Source organism: Dromaius novaehollandiae, chromosome 2 (genome assembly GCF_036370855.1).
Source record: "Dromaius novaehollandiae isolate bDroNov1 chromosome 2, bDroNov1.hap1, whole genome shotgun sequence".
NCBI classification, from domain to species: domain Eukaryota; kingdom Metazoa; phylum Chordata; class Aves; order Casuariiformes; family Dromaiidae; genus Dromaius; species Dromaius novaehollandiae.
The window spans coordinates 83,755,752-83,773,734 of NC_088099.1; the positions used below are offsets into that span (position 1 = coordinate 83,755,752).

The 17,983-nt window shown below is 40.5% G+C and overlaps 1 protein-coding gene across 2 annotated transcripts in view; it reads left to right on the top strand.

The window, feature by feature from the left end:
• FBXL7 (F-box and leucine rich repeat protein 7) overlaps positions 1–17,983 on the top strand; it is a 203,826-nt gene that overhangs the window by 117,858 nt on the left and 67,985 nt on the right. Inside the window, exon 1 of one of the 2 annotated variants that reach the window (XM_064506870.1) lies at positions 6,208–6,230. The exons of the other annotated variant lie outside the window; for it this stretch is intronic. The gene's annotated coding sequence lies outside the window, so the exon portion shown is untranslated. Of the gene's footprint in view, positions 1–6,207; positions 6,231–17,983 lie in introns of those variants that run through there. 2 annotated transcript variants of the gene reach the window in all.

A 17,983-nucleotide genomic window follows, 5' to 3' on the forward strand; every position in this document is an offset into this window, starting at 1 on the left:
TTGGAAGCCACAAAAAAAACTTTTTTGTGCTGTGTTCATTAACCCCTTCTCTACTTGGATGGCTGCAGCATTCTCTTATGGAAGAAATGTTATGAAATAGGTACATTTTTAGTAAAAATATTGTATTTAAACAAAAAGTCTGCTTTATATAATACCCTGTATTAATGACCATGTGTGACTCAGTGAAGCCTGGATTAGGTGAGGACGAGTTAAGCAGCAGGAGCAAGACTGAGTTCTGACTTTGAACTTGTTCTCAGCATCTGTTTTTAGGATTTGATTGCAGTGAAACTTCATGACATCCTGCTTCCAAGGGTAACTTTCAGGTACACTTTGTGTTTGCTTTCCTCTGTTCCCATTGATGTGACTGAGAACACCCTTGAACCTCTGAATCCTGAGTGGTGTGAGGAAATAAATTAGAAGTGGGATTTTGAAGGTAGGAACCTTAAGCATGATGCAACCATTTTGAGCACCACATACACACCTGATTTCTATATCTACAATGATCATAGCATCTAGCATGTGTCCATAGTTTGATTACTATGGTAAAATGAAGCAATGGTGAAATGTGTCATAAGTACCAGCAAAAATGATTCTGGATTTTTGTTGGTATATAGTAATGTAATAGTGAGAAACATGATGTTTTAAGACAGTCTAGAACAGCTTTTTGAGGAGAAGTTGCAGATTGTCCATTCTGGAAGCTCATTCTTTTTCCTCAAAATATTTTTTGCAGGTGCTGGAAAAGACATTGAGTTTATTTGATGAGTAGTGGTTATTTAAAAAAAAGTCGTGTGTTAGAAAAGCAGGCGCCACTAAACAAGAGGACTTGACAGTTCCATCTGCACTGTTTTTGCTGGCAGAGTAAATCAGAGAGCCTTCCAAGGGCTGTACAGCGCATGCTGCAAACCTCTAATACTGCAAAGACCTTGAGAGTTTAATGTGTTCTGGCTTCACGTTACATAAACAGGGGTCCCTGTGGTCCTATATTTATGGGGCTTGTGTTCCATCACTGTTTTTGTGGGTATATGCTAACCCATAAAATCACATTTTTGTTTTTGCCTGCCAACTCTCTTCTGTTGCTTTGTCTCGGGCTGCTGTTGTAAGTGCTGCAGCTGGTGAGCTAAGGATCCAGGGCAGAGCAGTAGGACCAGCTTAGCTGCAGGCTGATGAGCCTGGGAGAAACCCTTGGCAATTTGATAGTACGGTAAATGTATGCCGTGAATTGCCACAATTACTTTATGCTATTTTGAGGATGACTGCATATCCCCTGGTACCAAGCACAGGCTAACGCCACGAGCACTACAAATGCTTTGCAGCTTATCTCTAGCAGCATAACCTAAGGAAAGGACTGCTGTTTGTAATCCAAAGGTAGTCAGATGTGAAAGCTCCTGTATTTAGTATTATTATTTCATCTGTCCCCTTGCTTACCTTTCAGTTGTTTTTTAATAAAGCTTTGTCATCTTTGCACGCGAGTGTGAAGTTATAGTCAAATTGGGAAACCTTCCTAGCTTTCTGAACTGGTTGACACTTGACTGCACAGAATGGTTTAGGGAAGTCATCAGACTCCTAGTGAGACTCCAGTTTCTTGAGCAGGTTGCAGTTAGACTGCTTTCATAATCCCCCCGCAAAGGAGACTGTGGCTTTTGTTGTCACTTTGCACAATTAGTCTGTGTTTTTAGATTAAAGTAAGTATGTCCATGCCTGCGTGGCGAAGGACTCTGCAAGCTGGCATCCTTAGGCACAGGGTTCAGTGTTTTTGATCTCCTGGTGCTTCCTGTCAGATCTCTAGAACAGCAGTGTAAAAACCTTGCTTAGTTTGTTAGTGGTTTACAGCTGCTTTTCTGACATATATTGAGTTCTTGTTCTTTTATTTTTTTGTCCTGTTTCCCTTTGGAAGGTGGCAGCTTTCTGTGCTGCGCCTTGCCTTGGTGCCTTAGCTGCACCTGCACCATTGTCGCCAGCTTGTGCCCTATCTGCATGGCTTGACGGTGAGGATCAGGCTCCACTTGTATTAGTAGGGTTGAACTTTAGTAGGGAGTGAAAGAGTGAGGAATGAGCGTGTTTTTTTTGTTGGTTTTTTTTTTTTTTCTCTTTTTAAATTAAACTTCCTCGAGTGTCATCAGTGTCCCTGTGAGCAAGGTACTGATAGCTGTAGTTTCAGTGCCAAGGCATGAATGACAATGGGCTTATTTTTCTTAGGTAATGAAGTCATCCTCTCGCCTTCAGCTGTTGTGATATATAAGTTGTTATGAGTAGCATTCTTTATCTCTCAGTAGATTCTCTCATGCCAGTCTCATTAGGAATTTATCCCCAAATAATCAATTCTTTGCTTTTTCTTTGTAAATGGGAAAAATGCACCAGCCCGCAAATATGTTTTTTTCCTAGCTATCTGCAGCTTCTACCCTCATGAGCCCTCCCCTTTGCTCTGTTCTCACAAAGCTGCCATTTGCTATGATATGGGGAGGTAATTGTTACTTGAAAGAATTGGACAAAATTCAGTGTTCTGTTCTCCCAGAAGTCAAGCAATAAGTAACCAGGACTGCTTATGTGTAAAAGTTTTATATGACCATCACATGTTAATACTGTGTAGCATACGATTCCATGAGGTCAAATGTTGCTTAAGCATCTGCTGTCCTTTAAGAAGGAATGGGATTTTTTAAGCAATTTATTTACTTCGCTGTGGTGCTGGTGTAACCGTACTGCCTTACCTTGGGGCCTGTTGGTAAGATAGTGGCTTGTGTAAATTGTAGAAGCATAAATCTTGGTATCATTTAAAATTAAACTAGAGGGAGTGTTTCCAGAATATTTGTGCAACCTGACCTTCTAATAGGATGATCTTGCAACAAAAAGTCTTTCATTCAGTGACTGTCATGAGTTTCATCCTAGGTGACAGTCAACAGGTGAGAGGTTGAATACCAGCACATGTCTGGTCGTTGTCTTTGAATCTATGAGAATTGCTTTTATTTTGTGTGTAGCATTCAGGCATACTTACTTATAATCGAACTTTGGAAGATTGAAGAAGTATGTGTTTATTTGAATTGCAAGATTAATTTGTTTGGATGGGCTGACAGAGGAACTAGGTAGAAGTTTCCTAGGACATCCACAGCATCTAGTATTCATAAAGATGCTATTTGCTGTCCAGTTACTTTTTGTGCCGAGGACTGCATTGCAAAAGAAGTCACTCTGAGGACAAAGACCCTCCAGTAGTATTTGAAAACAGAGATGTTCCAGTGTTTTGAGTTCACTCTGCAGTGAGATGAATAAGATCTCTAGAACCATTGCTCTAGTTCATAAAGCCTGTCCTGTGCCATTAAAGTGAACATGCTGTGTAAGGAGCAATGAGCCATTTCATCATGTTGGCTTTCAATATGCTAATGCAGTGCTTTCTTTCATCCATTTCTTACTGCTACAGTTATTATCACAGAATTTGAAAATGGCAAATATGCGGGGGCCCTATTGTTGTAGGTGCTGTGTAATATAGGTGACAATATTTCCCCCCCCCCAAAAAAAATTTTTAATCTGTGGGGGAAGGGTAAAGGGTGAGGATAGGAAACAAATATCCAGTTAAATCTGCATTGCCTATAGTTTTCGTAGTGATTAGCCTAGCTTCTCCAGTGATCTTTTCTTTTGCTTATAGCTTTCCTTGTAACAGCTCCTGCTGCTTCCAACCTTTATTTGGGAGACTTTGGATGGGCTCGCGTATGCACGGTGACTAACGAGACAGCGCTGCACACGCAGTGCATGTTCTAGAAACATATCCGCATTTGTCCTTGGGTTTTTTAAAGTGTGTTTTTTCAACATTTAGCTTCCGTAACTTTGATAGATCAAAGCTTGCTCTAATCTCTGATTTAAAATTCTGTGAAATAATAATTTTAAAATAATTTTCCTGTAATATAATAATTTTACAGTATTTTTAAGAGCTGTATCATTTTGTTGGCACCCTGATCTGCCTTAATTTAATTCAGACATATTGTTCATCTTCCATTCTCTTTGGACTGATGATTTTGCATGTCGTCTTACATGCTTTCTTTAGTTTTTCACATCTATCCTATAGCTGATGTCTATGGCTGTGAATTTCTTATCTGTGTGTTCTGCAGAAAAGAACTGGATTTTACATTTGAGAATCGAAGTGTATATATAACCACCGGCTTAAAAATGTTTATTTTAGCATTTACTTATAATTATATATTAGCGTGACAATTAACACTATATTGTAATATGTTACAATAACATGTTATGCAATATTTTGTGATATATTGCTATATATAATGGTTATATGTATGTATATGTGTGTATATGTATAATGTTGGTTAACAATATTTGGATTTTTTTATCTTCTGTTTTTCCAGGTTTGCTAGGCAGGTTAAATCCACTTTTGATTGAGTAAGTGCATGGCAGGACAACTTTTTATCTTTTTTTTTTTTTTAACATGGTCCAAAGAAAGAGAGGCTCCTCCCAAATATGGACTGTTTATTTCTACCCCGGTGCTTGGATGGAGATTTCTCTTAAGGGTAGAGATACATTAGGACTACTTTAAAGATTCTTGTATACTTCTGGTACATGTTTCATGTTAGATCAGTAGCATGCTTTATAGGAGATACAATTTAAAAGCTGAACATCAATAATACAAGAGGTAAAGTTTCCACTTATATCTTGTAGGGCAATACTACTATAGTGGAAAGAAGTGGGACATGGAGAAAATATTAGCTTGTGCTTTTTTTTTTTTTTTTTTTTTTTTTTTTTTAAGGCCCCACTATATGATGAATGCAGTGTGCCGTTTAGGTTAAAGCAGGATAGCCAGTCTGAAATTCTGAGTGACATTTGTCTTAGAACCGAACTTAGGATAAATCTTCTCTTCTTCCCCAGCACATGAAGAAGAGACTAACTTGGATCGCAAGCCCCTTAGCTGATCCAGTTAAAGCAGTGTGAGTGGAATCAAGCCTCTTGTTTTCCTGGTATACTTAGGGTTATTACTGGCTATTTAATCTGTATGGCCTTGCTGAACTGAATATAAGGTGTTTAACAGCAAAACGGATCATGCCTGAAATGATCATATCTTTACCTAGAAGGTTGGACATCTTAGGTGGGCATCATCTAATTCTCCCTTTGTTTTGTTTTGTTTTGTTTTTTCCCAAAGTGGGGTAATTTGTCCCTTATGAAAGGACAGTATAAAAATGTCATACCTGCTTGCGAGACTGACCCCCTGAAAGCACCGTGTATTGTGATACCTGCGTGTATGAGTGAGCGAAGCAGCTCAAATCCAGTCATGCCACTAGCCCCTGAAGTGCTGCAGAGAGCATACCTGGGCCCAGCTGTAAACCAGCAGAAAATCAGCACAGGAACTGCTGCTGCACACCCAAAAGGCACTAATTATATTGTAACCAGTCAATAACAGTTCTAGAAAAATCTGTATTTCTGGAGTAATACCTCTGCCTTGGCTTGCAGTGATCTTGTTACACAGGTGTCCTCTGCAGTGATGGGGTGATGTAGGACTTGACTGCTGCAAGCTGACCCCATCCCTGAGGTGCTGCCCAGGGTGGGATCTGGGTTTTGGAGGTTAGAGGGTAAAACTGCTCAGTGTCATAGGCTCTCCTCCGTGTTCAAGGACATAAAGTTACCATAATTATTAAAAATAAACCCGCTGAGCAAATATTCGGCTTTAGGTCAGTGTTCTTGTTTCTGCTAAAAATATTTACAGTCGGAATAATTTATCATTTAAGCAGTCAAACCTGACAGCAGCTCTTTGATAGAGGAAATCACCCAAGGCAAGAAAAATTGGCAAGAGATGATGGGAACGCTGAAGTGGCCTTCTGCATTGTTCAAAGTGACAATTCTGTTCATTGTTTCCCTTGGACCGCCCTTTCTCTGCTCCCTAGTCAGCTGGGTGTCTTTGTGGCGGCAGGGTTTCAGAAAGGTTGGGACACAGGGCTGTGCGATGATCACACAATTGTGCACTGGGCTTGGGCTCCTGTATTCTTGTGGGAGAACAAAAAGGCTATTGTTTCCAGCAGAATAATAAAGCAGGAAAAAAATCACAAAGGTCTTTCCTCTAGATGGAAAGTTGGCGTGGCGACAGGCAGGAGAGAGCTAGCAAAGAGTTTATCTTCTGGAAATTGCTTCTCCAGTTTGGATTTTGTTTTGGTTTGTCTTACTGATGACTAGAGAAGATACTTAATACCGCAACTGCAAATCAGGTTGGGTAGATGAAGCTTTCTGACTGCGAGTTGAAAAGTGTGAGTATTCAAACACTGAAACGGGGTTTTTCAGCTGTGCTGCAATTCTGGTTTTAGAATGATTAAATCTTTCCAGTGGAGGAGCACTTGCCCCCCCGTGTGTGTGTGTGCAGGCATGTGCATTTCCCTGCTGGATAGAGGGGGCTTATAGAGCCTTGTTAGGAGCAGCATACCTCAATAAGAAAATACTTAGGGGCTTGCCAAAGCATAATAAATAGCACACATCTCTGGGAGACAGGTTCTGCTGAAGTGAACCAGGGTAGAAAGCCACTTCTAGGAAACTCCAGAAAGGTGTTCATGGAACAAAATACCTCAAACATCAGTCAGATCTAATTTTTCTGGGTCAGCACAGCTCTGAGAAGAGTGGTTGGAATTAATTTTTTCATGTAATTCTGTACTCCCCCTGCCCCATCCTGGTTGCGAAGGGGCCTGAGCAGCGTTACCCATGGAGAGCTGTCCCCTGCAGTATGTCATCTCCTAGGTCTGCTCCTCAGCTCAGTCACCTCCGGGCTGTGGGACTGCAACTTCGCTCTTGATTCCATATAGGAGTCAGATACAGAAACTGCCTTCCAGGATCTGCCCCACTGCCAATTTGGCCTCTTACTACATCTTAATTCTGCTGTCAGTAGTGTTGCGTGGTGTTGGCCCAGTACTTGCACTAGGAAAGTACAAATCTGTGTATTGTGCTAGGGTAGATTTAATTCCTACGTTAAGGTGCATGCAAACTGAAGTCTGTTGCCATGAAATAATTACTCTACAAATTCTTGTACACTTGTGTACACTTGTAGGATCACTTGTGGCCCTAATTGAGTGCCCGGTCCCGCCATGGGAGATGATACAATCTTCAGAATTGCCTGCGTTTAGCAGCTGTTAGCAATCTGCCTTCTGGCACAAAATGAAGTTTATTGAACGAGTTGCACTAGTATGGTAAGAGATGACTTTTCCCTGAAGCAATAGTGATCAGTGATTGCTTATCAAAACTGAACTTTAATACTTCTGGAATGAGACAAATTATGAAAATTTAATTAGTAGACAGAAAATACCATTTGGTACATTTATGAAACAGGGTTGGGTTTTTTAAACTTTCAATTACTACCAAACGTATTGAACGCTGCAGACAGTCTTGCATTACGAAGTAATCTAGAAACGTGGATTTTTTCCTTAATGCTTTCTCTCACAGGAAAATAGAAAATATCCATTTTGATACTAGGTAAGCAAGCATTATATCAACACAGCTCAGAAATGCTACTTAAATGGAGCCAATGTTATACAGGAGCTATAGTGAAGAAATTTGAATTTCTAGAGAAAAGCCTGGAAAATAGATATGCCCCTATATGCCTAATGATAGTGATGATAGTGCTTCATTAACATAGTTCATTAACACCACCAGTAACTTAGCCTGTAGTGTGTAACAAAGTTTTCGCAATGACATTTTATTCAAGTATCACTAACAGTTCCTGCTCATGCAAAAGGAGAAGGGACTTTTTGCTATTTAAACAGCACCTGCAGCCTGCCTTTTGGCAGTATCTGGTTTGTAGGAGTTGCAGTTGATTACTACTACGCCTTGAAATAGAGCAATATCCTTTGAAATACCTGGTACGCTAACAATTAGTTAGCTTTTTTTAATGTGAAAAATCTCTCAGAACAAGTTTTCCAATGTTCCAATCACTTTTTTTCCCCCCTCTCTCTTTCCCCTATATTAATTTAGGGAATGAAGCTGTTGCTAGATCCCTCCCCGCCCCCGGAGGTCAGGGGTGGGAGGGAATTTCGGGCTCTCTAATCTCTACGTGCTGCCTTACCTGAATGTCCCTGCCGAACGGCACTAAACCTGATTTTATAGGTAATTGGTGGCACAGTCCACAAGAAGGAAATTAAGTAGCCAAGCCTAGGAGAAGATTTATGCTGAAATTTATATCCAAATGATGTAAATCTGTAAACAGAAAAGCTGAACCTGTTCTAGTAAGTCGTCTGAGAACCGTTTGAAAAAAAAGGCACCAGTTTTACTGTGATTTTTGAAGGAAAGTTCACAGAAATCCCTACTTAAGATACTAAAATGAGAAAAGGAAAGCTGTTCTGAAACAAAGTGTAAGAGGAGGTAGAGCGTGGGGGGGGGGGGGGCGGCTGTTTAGTTTGGTTTCTGGTTTTTATTTCCCTCCTCTGGAAGGAGCATCAAACCAAGATAGCGTCTGAGCTTCCTGGGATGTCACCTCAAGCCCAGCTGGAGAGCAGCAAGCACTCTAGGGTCAAATGGTTGATGTCACGGCTGGCTTACTGCAGCATACTGCCTAGGCTGCTAGGGAGTCCCAGTATTCGCTATCCCTTTTGGGATGTGATGAACCAGAAGCTGACTTGATACCTGTTGGTGCTACTTTTTGAGAGTGAAAGTCATGAGGTATTGATTTACTTGCCTTCGTAAGCAGGATGCCCTGTTGTTTGATGTTTTGATGTGGCTGCTGTCGCTTTCTTGGAGTGATGGGTGGGTTTCAGAGGGCTAGTAGTGAGTTCTAGTGTCACTTCCACATTTACCTGGAGAGTTACTGGTCCACACGAGAGGTTGTGCTGACTTTTCAGAAGTGGCATAATTGCTTATGAACAGGGCTCCTGTCACTTCCCCTACGGATCAAGGAAAGCAGGAACAGGATGGCCTTCCCTTGGTCCCTTATCGTGGGAAAAGGTTGGATAAACTTTCAGCATTGCTTAATTCCCATTTGAAACAGAGAAAAGTGCTACATGTGGTCAGTAAAATACTGGAAAGTCTGCTTTTTCACTTCCAAGTAGAAATGTTATCTTCCTATTCTTCTTCGTTCTTTGACAGCCGTTGAACATATCAGACTGTGTCAGAGGGACAGCAGCACCAGCTATGCATGCAATGTGCTGTCCAAAGAAGCAGATATTTTGCCTCAAAATATAATAAGGAGTGATGGAGAGTGTACATAACTCAGCTTGATTCTTGACTAATAAGAAATGCTGTTAAAGGAGGTGTTCACAAAAGTGGTGGCAATATAGCACACTTAAATTGTTCTTTAAGCATGGTGTTAATCCAAGAATTCCGAAATGTTGTGCAAACTTAAGTGATGGAAATGAACAAAATCTCTGAGACACATACTACTTCTGGTAGCTGATAGGTAGTTTTCTACTTGCTCTTGAAAGAAAAAAAGGAAGATCTTACCTGTTTTTACAAAGAAAAGTTAGCAATTTAAATGAAAGTATTTTGATTGGAATATGATGAGCCTCAATATAGTGGATTGAATAATCCTGTCTGTGACCCTAATGCTCTGTTATAGGCATAGAAACAGAGTATGACGGGCTATGTAGAAAAGAAATGGCTAAAGGGTGCACCAAGGTTAGCAAGCTAAGAGTTTAATAGATAATACTAATAATTTTGCTTTGGAATTGGATTCACTGCTAGTCATGTGTCCCAGCTGTTAATTAATTGTATAACTCTTACTTGTTTCTTTTACTTTGGACGGTATGGCTTGACTGGACAAAGTGGAATAGTTAAAACAGCATTCAAAAGCTTATTGGCAAAATCATCTGCATATTTTCCTGAAATAAGTTGTCAGCACTTGGTTTAGACTACATGAATGTTTTAGGAAGGACTGCATGTGTTCCCTGTTTGTGCAGTTCCTTGCACGTTGCTGACATCATTCAAACGTCAAGTCAGTGTGGGTGATGCACTTAATCTGACCCAGCATCCAGCACTCACTGGCACGATGTGTGGAAGAGAATGCTTTTAACTTGGTGTTATCGTTGTGTCATCACCAACAAGCACTAAGCATTCACATTGCCTGTTGAGTTTTGGAAAACGTCTGTGATGGCTTTGTATAGTCATTAGAACTACTTTTTGTGAAGGAAAATGTAAACAGGTTTAGGCCTTTTCTCACTGCTGCTTAAGCAGGTTTTGCATTGGCTTCCATGAATGTGCTGTCTGTTAATGCTGGTAGGAGTTTGGTTATTCTAATTTTAGGGGTCACCATTTGTGTATTTTTTTGGTGGTGGCCTTCGTAAGTCTTACAGATTTCAAATGTTCATTTTTAACCTTGTCCTCGAACACCTTGGAGTATGCTGGGCTGTGCAGTGGGAATGCGAGGCCAGGCATGGAGCAGATGCATGTCCTTTGGAGATGGCTGGCCAGAGAGGAAATCCATGTAGCAGCCGGTCCCTCTGCCGCAGTGCCGCAGTTGCTGCTTTTTTGTGAATGGACTATATGAGGCTTGATAGGTTTGTCATAGGCACGCATAAATTTAACTCCGGAGCAGGCAAGCAATTTAGTAAGATACCAACAGGTCTGGAAAAGAGATACACACAGACAGAAGAGAATGACCCACAAGGACATATGTTACCAAAAGCCCAAGTTAATCTTGTATCAGTGAGATGGCTGTCAAATAGCAGTTGCTTCTTTTTCTGCTATTTGTTTTCATCTTCTCAGTTTTTTTCTTTTAATTTTCACTTTTGGATCCTTCAGTGGTCAAGCCAGCATTACCTTTTGTTTCAAGCAGGGGAGTGCAAGGTTGGAGCATCAGCTCATCTGAGGCTCAGTGAATCATGGATGTGACAGGTAGCTGTCCTTTTGCGAACAACAGTTGGTGTAACACAAACAAAGACTTTCTAATGATTCTGAAAGGTTGCCTTCTACAGCTGATTTTCATTGGGAGGCTTTTGGGTGTTGTGTATTTTTAAGAACCAACTGGTCGTGAGCACTGTAATTGCAATGAATAGTTGCTCGGACTATCTTACACTGCTTTATGGCAAAGATTTTACTTACAACTCTGTTACAACTCATGAAACCAAGACTTTAATATTTCTTCCTGCACAATTCTTTCAGGTTTTTTGGATGTGGACTAAATAACCTCATCTGTAGTGGTGTCGACTAGCCTTTAGTTTCATTTGATACTGTTTTTCAGGAGAGTGTTAGAATTTGTGACTGAATATACTGTGCATTGATGCTGATCTTTTGCTTTCCTGCTGCCAAAGGACTGTGTTGTGCTCTTCTGCTAGTAGGGTTTTAACACGGTTCAGTTGACTAAAGAAGATTGCTTTTTGTGTTTTTTAAAATCTGAAGCTATTTTATTGGAAAACTTGTTCCTTTCACTTGAACCTTATTATAGTCATAGACATGCACAAGGTGGTATTTTGTTCTCTTCAGACTAACAGTCGCTCTGGGCCTTTTTGCTTTTTATCACCTAGGAGTTCACATAAACTGCACCGAATCAAAAAGATTCTACTTAAACTAAGAGTTTGTTACATGTAAAATGGTAACCAAAGGAAGCCAGTGAACTGGAATAGCTGCTAGACTTTAAACTTTCTTTTATAACCCGCTTTCAATATTACAGTTGAAATCTTTTCTCCAGTTTTGGCTTAATATATATTGTGAGAAACCATGCCATTTTCTTTCTACTGTTCACACAGTAACTATTTTGATAAATTATTGTGTGATTAAAGGCCCTGGAGTTCAGTACTAATGACTGAAGCCTTGTGGTTTCTCTGTATGCATATAATAAACATTCATCAATATATAGTTTTAAATAGCTAGACAGGCAGTTGTTTCGCAATGAGAAAGTGAAGCAAGCAGTCAAACAAAAAAGCCTGCTGGCATCTGGCAGTCCTGTCGTGAGCAAAACCTGTAGTTAAGTTAGAGACCACTAGCGTTTGGTAGGTTGTTGGCAAACTGTTCTTTTTATTTGTGATGGCAGAGCACCAAGTGTCTGTACGCTGCAGCACACAGCACTAGGCTTAGCCAAAATTCACGTACGCGCACTTCTGCCTTAAAGCGCGTGCTCGCTCTCTTTTATATAGACATTTTAGGATAGAAGGTGTTTGGTTTATGACTCTTTCTCCTATTGTACTCCCTTTCTAGCTCAGTTTATAATCCCCTGGACATTTGTGTGCTGGTAACGGGTATCGAAATCTCTGTATTGTTTCAGTCTTAATTAAGTACTGTTTTTTTTCGTTTTGGGCCAGGCTTGTTATTTTTAAATGTTTCCCAGCCTCTCTCCTTTTTAGGAAGGTTTTTAAGAGCCATTAGTGACCTGTAATAGTAGCAGTTCTGTAATATGCTGACAGTAATTTTCTTTATTTATTTCTAAGGTAGTTGGAGCCTTGACGGTCATGCAAACAGCACTAAAAGCTTGCAAGTGTTAAAACTGAAACGCTAGCATTATCTTCTTCCTTTGGTAGAAAATAAAATCTGGTGAAAAATGAAACTTTTTTCATTTGTAGCTTTGTTTCATAAACTCCAAGCAACAAAGAACCAAATTCTGCTAAACTGACTTAAATGTAGTAGTATTGGGTATTTTGCTTTTCCTTGCACTTGAAAGGAACTGTGTATGGGGAGAGGAACATGAGCATCAGCCTGGTCTCCAATCCTAACCTGAAATTGGCCTAGGAGCAGAAAAATCCCCATTTCTCTAAAAATGGCTTAGAGGGCTGCTGGGCCTCAGTCAAGCTCTGAGAAATTAGGTGACCAGTTCAGTTTCCTCCTTACCTATATAAGCTTGCGTGTTTTCACATCTTCGTGACCCTTAAGTCAAACAACGCTAGGCATTTCTGGCTTTTTCTTCTTTGTTGTAATTTGGGTCAGAAGGCAACAAAATTCTGGGAGTGGTAAGCCTGGGAAGATAAATTCTGCCAAGTTTCTCTCGGCCTTGATTTGAGCTGCATATGCATGCTGGTTATTGAGAGAAGTGCAAGCTGTCCTGGGATGCTCGTAGGAGAGGAGAGACTTGCTTCATAGAGCATGTAACAGCTAATTGCAGGATTCATTTTTCATGACTTTTTGCAGTAAGATTTCTGATCTAGAAGAGAAGGGAAGACAAACATAATCAGAAACCTGTGCTATAGGAATGGAGCAAAACAATTTGGTAATCAGTAATCACGTGTTGAAGATCATGGAAAGCAGTCAGATGTAAAAACCCTTCCCTAGGCATTGCTCTAAACTTGCATTTAATCCAATTTCTTAAGAGATCATGAAAGCTTAGGGTGTGACTTTGTGCAGCACAGATTTTGCTGCATATCTCAAACTGATTTTATCTGTTTTGATCCTTAAAGTCAAGTCATCCTAAGCCAGTTTAAGTTTACCCAAAGTGTCAACATTCATCACAATGTGTCATGTAAGGTAGCATCTTTCTACAAATTGGCTGGCAATGCATCTTCCCCCCCATGCCTCTTTAGTGTAGCATCGTATGCCATTTCATAACCGTACAGCTCTATTGCCGTGGACCCAGTTATTCTTTCCCATCTTGCTTTGTTATGTGTTGGCTAAAATGAGAGGAAGAATTTTGAGGCAGAGCCTGTGTATTTATCTATTCTGAAAGCACTGAGAAGAGATGTCATAAAATAACGTAAATACCTGAATCAGGAGGATAGGTATGGATGAATTGGTCCAGGGCAGCAGAGACTTTTCAGTAAAGGAATATTTCTAATTTGCTTGCTTTGTGCTTTCGTAGGATCATAACATGTTACGAGCTTTTCTGTAAAATATGTGAACTTCAGATTAACAAGGTATATTTTGATTTCTCCAGTTAACTAGTCTCTTTTTTTTGGTTTGGGAGTCTGAATGTGGTGCAGATAGACCTGTTTATGACTTTAGAAAGAGGTGGTCCTCTGGAACGTTCCCAAAATTGTGGGGCTGAGCTTGGAGCTCTTCCAGGCTCCTGCTGGCTGCGGAGAGGGAGACCCAGGCAAAACTTGCAGACTTCTAACAGCCTAGTTTTATAGCTTTAACTCAGGTAACAGGAAGTGGTATTCAAATAGGTTAGTAGTGCTTTACATAGCCTTATCTTTCATCGATGTAGGTGGGACTTGTTGGCACATTAACAAATTCTTTAAAGACACTGTTGAGTTATTTAACCCGAGCTTGGCAAAGCATCAAACAAGATGGGTTGTTTGTTCTCCCTGGGCTATCGTTCTTCCATGCTAATCTTCCCCAAAGTCTGCTATGGGATCCCATTTTTCTTCTGCAACTTCTATCACTCCTTTCTGAGCAAAAGCTGACTGCTAGCCAGCCACATCTGATAACTGGGTGGGCACGAGATCCTGTTACCGAGCTGGACCCCCTAAGACGGAATCGCCTCCAAATATACATGTGGTTTAGTTGTCTACTTTATTTCATGACTATTTGATCTTGCGTAACAATAGAAGTGTATGGTTTTTATTTGGCTATGATTTGCACCAGTGTGTTCACTTGTTTAGAAAATCTGTGCATAGTTTTTCACTGTTATCTTTCTGTTGCTTGTGCTGGATGTGCCTTTTCCATTCCTATCTCCTGTCATAAATGGAGACACTTTCTCAGTGTCTCATACCTTGTCTGTCTTGGCACTCGGTACTGCTGCAGCTACTTGTCTCGTTGTGTGAATGAACAGAAATAGAAGCGAGATGATCCTTAGAGACGAAAACATTAATTAGCAGCACCAGGCAGCTCTCAGATGAGGAATAACTTTGTTTTCTCCATGAGAACGGCATTCCTCACTAACTCCATTATATATGCAAGCTTGTTAAGCCCTTGAAAGGGCCAAGCCTGTGAGGTGCTTGATGCTTTGAACTAATACTGAAGTCATAGGGAGATACAGCAGGTGTTGCTTACTTGCAGGAAGCATTCAGGAACCTAGCAGATCAGCAAATGAGGTGCTGGTGTATTTATTAAATTAGATAACAATGTCCATGTAACTATTGCATGTTAAATGCAAGGTTTTTAGCAAAGCAGGAGATCAGTATATTAATCTTCCTTTAATTAGAAATGTGGTATACGAGGAAGGGGAGGAAAAGTGTTCTGTTCATTGAATAACAGCAAGACATGCTATTAGCATAACTTACTATAAAAGCCTGGCAGTTAAATCTTCTACATAATAGAAATGATCATTAAGGCCATAGAGGTAGCTGGGAGATTGATTGCAGATCCGTTATTTTTCTGTGCGCAGGGACATTGTGGTGTATCTTTTCCTAGCTGTATAAAGAAATGGTTGGCTTACGTTAGTTGAATGTACAGTAAATGAGTTTATTGACTTGGTGTATTTTAAGTGGCAGCTGCCATCAGGGTAGGATGGAAGTAAATGGAGAAATAAAACAGGTTTGTGATGAAGGATATGGACTTTTGTAGTGTTAGATGAACATAGGAAAAACATTTGCCTTTAAGACATCCACTTGTGAGAAGAAAAAGTAGGGCTGGATCTCAAACTGGTCTTTCCTGCTCAGCTCCTTTCCCAACACTTCAGGTACCACTGCTGAAGTGTGTAGGGACAGCTCAGCCTTCTCTCAACCTTCACAAAGTGCATAATGCACCTGCTTCTAAAGCAGAAGATCTCTGGCCTGCTTAGAGCTTAAGTTTTCTGGGGATTTGTAGCTGGTGTGCAAACCTGGCCCAGGCCTCCCCATTGTGCTGCATTTTGTTTATGGTTTGTGTTTTCTTTGTTTTTTGTTTTTTTGTTTTTTAATATAATCTGAGCCAGAAAGCTTCTCTCTGTCCATTTGTGGTTATATGGACATCAAGTGGTTGCCACAGATCTGTGTATTGCAGACAGTGAGTTGAGCTGCTGGCAAAGAGTGTCTCCATTACCCTCCTCCATATCTGCTATGGCACAAATGGACGCAGCTAGGGAATTCAAAGGGGTCTGTATGCTCTAGTGTCCCACTGCTTGAATTGTGCCCGCTAGTAGTGCTGTGGGTTTTAATTTCCTCTCTTCCTGCTCTTGCAAGGATTTGCTTTAAACTGTGTGTATACATGTATGTATGTTTAAAATAAAAACTACATGCACCCATATTGCATACATTTGATTGCCTCTGCTTTCAAAATGCATCAGGAAGACTCGTCGGTGGAATTGGAGAGGGGAGCAAGCGCAGATGGTTAGCACTGAAACGCCTTTTGCTTCTGGATGGGCTTAACAATCTAAGATTTAGATGCCAAGTTATGGTACTTGATCTTTGAGCTTAGCTCAAACACATGGCTGCTGATAAAGCCAAACATCTCTATTTAGAGAGAGTGTGTCTGTGCGCTGCTGGACCAGGGTCTTGTTTTTCCATTCCCTTTAATCTTTTGAATTTAATAAGGGAAGATAAAATGTTTGAGTAGCCTAATATTTTCTTTCTATCTATCTATTGATGCTGAGAACACTTCCTGTGAAAGAGTGTTTTTCTTTGGAAAACACTGACTTGTTGGAATCAAAGCTGTTTTGTAGGAACACATGTATCTGGGAAAATGGAAGAAGTGCCATCTGTTTTTGAAATGGCCAGAAGTTCAGTTAGGAAGGGCATTTGTCTGAGATGTGGGAGATGTGCACCCAAATCCCAGCTCTGCTTTGGTAGAACCAGTCTCAGTTTTCACAAAAGCATCTTTGAAGGGATATGGTTTTATCCTTGTGTGAAGTAAGATAATGCTTGGTTTTTAGAAATGGCTTGCTGAAGAGGAAAAGTTTCATGCTCAGCTCTACCATCTAGGGAAGAAAAAAATGGAAGATACTATTTTTTTTTCAAGTGATTTTTCACCATATCTATCTTTCAGATCCTTTAAAACTGACTGTTTTTAAGGAAACAGTATCAAAGCTTGCTTTTGATTTAGCATGCCTCTTTGAGTCTAACTGCAGAGGTGTTGCTTGCAAACGCCCCCCATTTTGGGATGTGCTGCAATCTCAGCTCTGTACCGCTCCTTTTGAGACTGCACTCTCTGTTGCTTGATTTGAAAGGACTGACATTTTGCTGATGTGCTGTATTAAACACGTTACTTTTTTTCCTCCACTCTCCTTAGTGGGTGTAAAAAATCCAGACACGCTGAAGAGAGAAGTTCTACTTCCTTGGGGCAAATGTGCTATTTTCCTACAGTAATTAAATGATCTGGGAGAGAAAATGGGGTTGCTTATGATAATGTAAGTGCTTTCCTTACTTCTGAACTACTTCACTATAAATGAACTGTAGAACACAATTTGCTAAGTGTTCACCTAAGTTGATAACAGCAAGAAGAAAAAGGCAGGTTTGGTCGAGACTATGTGCAGAGTTCATCTTAAACCTGCCTGATGCTCTGTGCTTGAACTTACATAAATGACATCGCACTTACTACAGCTATCTATTTTTTTCCCCCTAACCTGTCTCTTTGTCATGCAGTTATCTACTGCTCAGGAATGAAGTAATAGCTATAGCAATGTAGAACATATTTTGACCATACGCTTTGTTCTCAGTGACTCAGTAGCGGTGTTGCCCAGGGGACCATGTTGAGAATCAGGGTTCATCTGTATGAAGTGTTTTTCTTTTTGCACTGAAATAAGTTACTGGAGAAGCAGGTCAATGTTGTCAAAATCTAAGGCTTTTCAGGAGCTTACTTGTCCCGCTTCTTATTCTCTTCTAAGGGAGTAACAGGCTTTCGTTTGCTCGACTTAAGAGATCTCTTAGAATTCACTGTGGTTTTTACCAAATAGCTAGAAACAGAGGCATACGCTTGCCCCTGTTCTCCTGTTCAACTTGATAAGCACTGATCTAGCCAAAGTTGTACTTGAAGGCTCATGCTTTAGGGAAAGTGAAGAGGAAACTTTTGTGTAAGCTACTGCTGCTGCATCCCTTATTCTCTACTTGCATGGTGACATTCAACATGGGGAGGAGATCCCAGGAAATAACACTTTATTCTGCAGCTTCTGCCTAGTGCATGCTGCTGTGTGCCAGGCGGAGCCACCGGGATCTCAGAGACGAGCAACTGCTGCTGCTTTCAGTCTGAAAGCCCAGGAGTTGGGCTCTGGAAGCGGTTGGTGGTTGCTCAAACTGCTGGAGCACTCTGA